Raw genomic sequence first — 5450 nt, 5'->3', positions numbered from 1 at the left:
TAATGGTTAGTTCACTAAGTATTACGGCTAGGTGGCGTTAGCCGCCGCCCGATCTAAAGGGTACTGCCACATTCATCCATCTATCCATCTATCGTCGTCTACTTGCCTCTGGGCGGGTAAATGATTCGACCGCGCTCAGTTTTACCGCTGTAGTCTTTTCAATTATGTTGTTGACGTCGAGAAACTTGCACGTGTAATCTACAAGCGCAAACCACGCAGCCGATACAGAGCGTGGGTTTCGTGGCCACTTCTTGCGAGGTGGGCGCGCTTGTCACGCGAAAAATAGTTTAGAGGAATCTCTCCCGCAGACCAGCAGGTGGCGACAACCCTGCGTGTGTCGCTCGCATATTTGTTATACATTTTCGATTGCAATAGTACTTTAAAGAGTGGAAGTCAATGCAGTTTTTATGCAGTGCGGCAGAAGAATGCAATGAAGTACAAGACTACAAGACTGGTGGCTTGATACAAGTTTATTGGAAACAGTACATTAAAACATTACATAACACTGGGCTTCACCTTCTTGGCTTTATTCTGCACAGCATGCTGGTTTAGCCCTTTCAGCAGAAAATGGACACGCGTAATGCTGTAGAACCTGACAACCGATGTTGTTAAAGAAGCTGAATGCTCACTGCAGCCAATTTGTGGCACATTGGCTGCTAGGCGCAAAAAATCCTTCACTACTTTGGTGTGCAAGCGTGTGGTGCTAAATGCACGAGTTAGTCTATCCTCAAGGGTTTTGATTAGACTATATAGACGGACAGAGGGGTAAAAAAGGCCCCCCATGTCCCACTTTTTACACGCTTCTGCTGGCAATTGATCCGTCACACTATCACATGTGACGAGGCAGGCATCCTTGCAAGCTTCGCATTGGGTTGAGAAGATCCGCTTCCTGGCTACATATCCTGCAATATAATAGGTGAGGCGGTCATCACTGCGTTCTTCAACGTAGTCAGCGTGGTCAATCGCAACCTCTGCTGCTTCGACAGGTAGTGTAACGTCGTCACAAGCTGGTGCTTCATTTTCAGACAGCAGATGTTCCTCGGACAGCAGGGCCTCCAAAAGTCCAGGAGATACGTTTGCTCCCTTGGGGCTTCTCGCCAAGCTATAAAAGCTTATGCACCTGCATATATACATGTAAATTATAAAAATTGATACTTTGGATTATATGCTTTGTATTTCAATGTACAGGACTGAAAATGCACAAGCATACTTGAACAGGCCATTTGCTGACAATGTTGTGCAGTCAGATACATCTAATCACTTAAACTCGCTGGTATTTCCCACTCCACAACACACAGAGAGTTTTTCTGCATACACCAGAAGCTCTTGGGCCTCTTCCTCAGACTCAACGGTGCGCTGACAGTGAAGGTGGCCAGCCAGGAAAATGGTGCAGGAGGGTGAATTTCGCTCTCCAATTTCGAACACAGCTATCTTGTTGAAGGCAACAGGAGGTACTTTGTTTTTATGATGTTCAGCTGTTTGGTAACTCGCTATGTTTTTGTTTTGGAATGTCTGACGTGACCAATACTGCGATGGTAGTCGAAGACCAAAAATGAAGTGTTTCCGAGGTACTTCATCGTTGACTATGTCCAGTTTGTCATGAGGAATGAGCTGAACCGATTCGCGTTCTGAATCGTCAATGTCCTTGCGGCTCTTCTTTGCAGGCACGGAAGAGCCCTGTCCCATTCTCCTCTTCCTCTCTTTTTGCAGAGTTTTCGTCATATACTTTGGAAGGTTCGGGAAAATTGTTGGAATAGCACTCTCCTTAAGGGCAGGCACATCGCGTGGTATATGGACCTCCTTTACATTCACAATGTGCACGTAGTGTCTTATGATAAACCTGAAAACATAATAAAAAGTGAGCGTAGCCTCTGTAATGAAGACACTTCGGATTTCCAAGCAACCAAACAACAATTAATGCATGTGCTGCAGCGTTAGGTGACACACATCTAGCCGCGGGTCGATGGAGGCAGAACGCAAAACGCGCCCACGTGGAGCAACATGCCAATGTAAGTACAAGAACAACCGATCATCTGAATTAGTCTGGCTCTTTCCACTGCACTTCTGCTGCTCATGACCAGTGTGTCACACCGGGTCAGTGTGTTAACTTGTAAAACCTCAACTTTTCTATATGCTTAAACATGTACGAATTCCATACGTACCTTGGGTCAAAATGCCCTTCGCAAACTGCAGAATTCTCTTGCAGTGGCTTGTCGGCCCTTGGTATGGCACGTGCCCACTTTTCAAATTCATCCTCACGGGCAGGTGCACGAAAGAGAGACAGTCTTTCACCGCAGGACTTGTAGCCGGCGTCGCAACCTGGCACAAAGCACCACCTCTGCGTTTTTTTTTCCCCGTCGACGGCATTCTTCAGAGCGGTTCAAAAATCGACGACAACCGCTGACATCATCTCCTTCAAGAAATCGGGAAGCGATAGAAAAAGCAGGCCGTACTTCGCGAACAGCGACAGCTTACTTGCGCTGCTCCGTCACCAACGAGACACGAGCAACACATGCTCACAGTCGGCACATGCCAACAGCGCCCCAGACTGACGCGCCAAATTTCCCCCAGCGGCGAGAACGCGCAGAGGGGCCTCGCTAGGCAAGAGGCCGCCGCCGCAGTCATCACACCTCCTCATTCTAGCCACCCTACCTCCGACGGCATTTGCCCTTGTGTTGTCGTGTCGGAACCATCTCTTCTCCCATAGTAGAGTACCCTGTGCTCTAAATCGTGACCCCCTTTTTCTAACCCCCCCCCCCCTTGCGGAGTTCTCTTTTTCTTCCATTGTGACCGTATGTGCATGCCACCACCATCTTGCGCTACAGTGATGGCAACGCCGAAAATGCGGCAGAGTCCACCGACGATGGCTGCCTGACATTCGATGCTGTCCTTCCCACAGATGTGACCTATCAGGACTACATCGCGATTGATCATGGTGTCGCCACGAGGGGTCTCCTGACTGATCAAAAGATTATTATTGATGTCACGGGCGCCAATGAAGACCACGATTCCGACAAAGAATCATGCGAGGAGATACAGCCGCGACCAACGTTTATAGATATATACTTCAGTTTCGAAACTCCGCCGCCGAAGCCGGGCGCGTCTTACTTCTAGGGGGTGTGAGGGCGCAGCGGTCGATTTTTGCGCGGTGCCGACGGGCCGGCCGGTGCAGGCGAGCGTTTCGGTGTGCCAGTGGCCATGTTTTTCTGGGTCGTGCTGTGGGGTTGCTCGTTGTTTTCTTCTCGTTTTGTGGTTGTGAACTGTGTATGTGCTGTTAGTGAGTGACTGCCGATAGATTTGCTCGTTGTTTTCTTCTCGATTTGAGGTTGTGAACTGTGTATGTGCTGTTAGTGAGTGACTGCCGATAGATTTGCTCATTGTTTTCTTCTCGTTTTGAGGTTGCGAACTGTGTTTGTGCTGTGAGTGAGCGACTGCCGATGATAGATTTGCTCGCTGTTACGAACAGTCAACAAAGTCGCCGGCGTTCAAGGCCAGCCGCTCTCCCCCAGGAAGTGCTGTCCGATTCCCCGCCGTGTCCCATGCTTCACATGTGAAATGCCATAACATTCAGCCAACATGCCGACGTGTTTTGTGCCTGGCTGCACAAGCGGATATAGGAGTAACCCCGACAAGCGGCACTTTTTTGCCCCACCCTCGGACCCCGAGCTTCTTGACAGGTGGCGAAGGGCTATTCCCCGCGCTGATAAGTTGCTCAGCAAAACATGCAAGGTGTGCGACGTTCACTTTCAGCCAGCAGACATCACGAAAACATATAAGCATATCATAAATGGTGAAGTGGTAGAGGTTGAGCGGGGTACATGGGCTCTGAAAAGTGGTGTTGTTCCGACGCAATTCCCGAACTTACCCAGCTATCTGTCTTCTGCACCGAAGAGGCGGCGGTCGCCGAAAAAGAGAGCAAGTGCTTGTCGGCGTGCAGAAACTGTGTCTTGCCACCCACCTCCCCAAGAGCCAAATGAGCTTCAGAGTGATTGCGAGAGCACTGATCTCACGTACATTATCGAGAACAGTGCCTCACTGCGGCTACCTCGGAATTGGCAGTTGTCAATTGTGGAATATGAGCCAGAAAACAGCCGGCAAGCAGTTTTCTACGAGACAGGGATGAGCGCAGGTGTTTTCTCTATCATGAAGAGCGTTGTGATACGCGAAGATCTTACGTACGTTATTTCAGCGAACGGAAAACTGCTGCAAGAGTCGCTTGTTGACATTCGGGTACGCTCCCAGAAAGACGTTGAAGCGATAGTGCAAATTGTGCACAGTATGAAATTCTGCCTTGGGTGCACCCGCAGTGGGTGCACCCGCGGGTTCGATTCCCGGCCGCTTTTCTGATGGAGGTGAAAAGCAAAACCTCCCTTATGTGCGAGATTTCGGCGCGCGTTAAAGATCTCCAGGTGGTCAAAATTAATCCGGCGCCCTCCACTACGGCGCGTCTAAACGCCGGCGTTGCGTCGGCGCGTTAAACCTTGCAATCAATCAAAACACGAATGGATTCGGGTAAGGACATCTGATTGGCGACGAAAACATTTCCCTTCCTATCAAGGCCACGCGCGCGCTTTCAGTCAACCCAAACGAGGGCCGGGTATGCAGGGCGCAGTTAAAGCATAAGCTTGTGGCCTCGAATGTTCCGAATGCGTAGAAAATAATACAGCGGTGCGTTGCGACACGCATTAAGAACATCACACACCAGAGTGGAGCGCTTAAGATTTAAAAGCTGCAACGGGCGTAATAAAATCAGACGGCTTGCTAAGCCCGCTGCGCAAGCGCAACGTTGGAGCTAGCAGACGACGCTCGCAACAATAGCGCAATTCTCGACTGCAGCGCCGCGGTGTCAGGAACCGCAGCGGGCCGGCTGCGTTCAATGGCCGCGGCGGCGAGTTTCTAAACTGAAATATATTTATAAACGTTGGCCGCGACCTCATCGCACCTCACGGGAAGTCTCGGAGGCGCTGTTAATATTAGAGGACGCTTGCCTGAACACTCCCGACAGCTTTCGTGCTGTTGGCCATTTGGAACAGTTAAGAAAAAGTGTGATGTCAGCCGGAATCTGCGCGAAAACGCTGACGACAATTACAAAATACTTCAACAAATAAAGGTATGCTTATGCAGCTTGATTTTAAATGTTGTTTTCCCTGTTCATTCGTTAATTCGGCATTCGGTCACTTCGGACAGTTTTTCCGGTCCCGTGAAATCCGAATTAACGAGCTTTTACTGTAGTTACATATGATCGCGACTCCTTTTGTAGCTTGGCACTCAGCTGTATCATTTTGATATGATTTCTGCTGCACATTCTGTTATATTGAGTATATGTTCCTCATCTTACTTTACTTAGACGAAATTTATTTGACGAAATTTGACGAGATAACAAGGTGGACAAAAAGTGCAACTTCAGAAGTCCCGGAGTGAAACCTGTCGGGGGGACCTCCTAACAAAAC

The 5450-nt window shown here is 49.3% G+C and overlaps 1 long non-coding RNA gene across 1 annotated transcript; it reads right to left on the bottom strand.

The window, feature by feature from the left end:
* Positions 1-455: 455 nt before the first annotated feature.
* On the bottom strand, positions 456-5250 carry LOC142784447 (uncharacterized). Its single transcript, XR_012888636.1, has 2 exons — positions 2163-5250; positions 456-1120 (listed from the first exon to the last, which is right to left on the bottom strand). It is a non-coding gene; the product is annotated as an uncharacterized LOC142784447 (long non-coding RNA).
* Positions 5251-5450: the final 200 nt, after the last annotated feature.

The sequence above is a fragment of the Rhipicephalus microplus genome, unplaced genomic scaffold, assembly GCF_043290135.1.
Source record: "Rhipicephalus microplus isolate Deutch F79 unplaced genomic scaffold, USDA_Rmic scaffold_14, whole genome shotgun sequence".
NCBI classification, from domain to species: Eukaryota; Metazoa; Arthropoda; class Arachnida; order Ixodida; family Ixodidae; genus Rhipicephalus; species Rhipicephalus microplus.
This window is presented reverse-complemented; position numbering and strand designations above follow the sequence as displayed.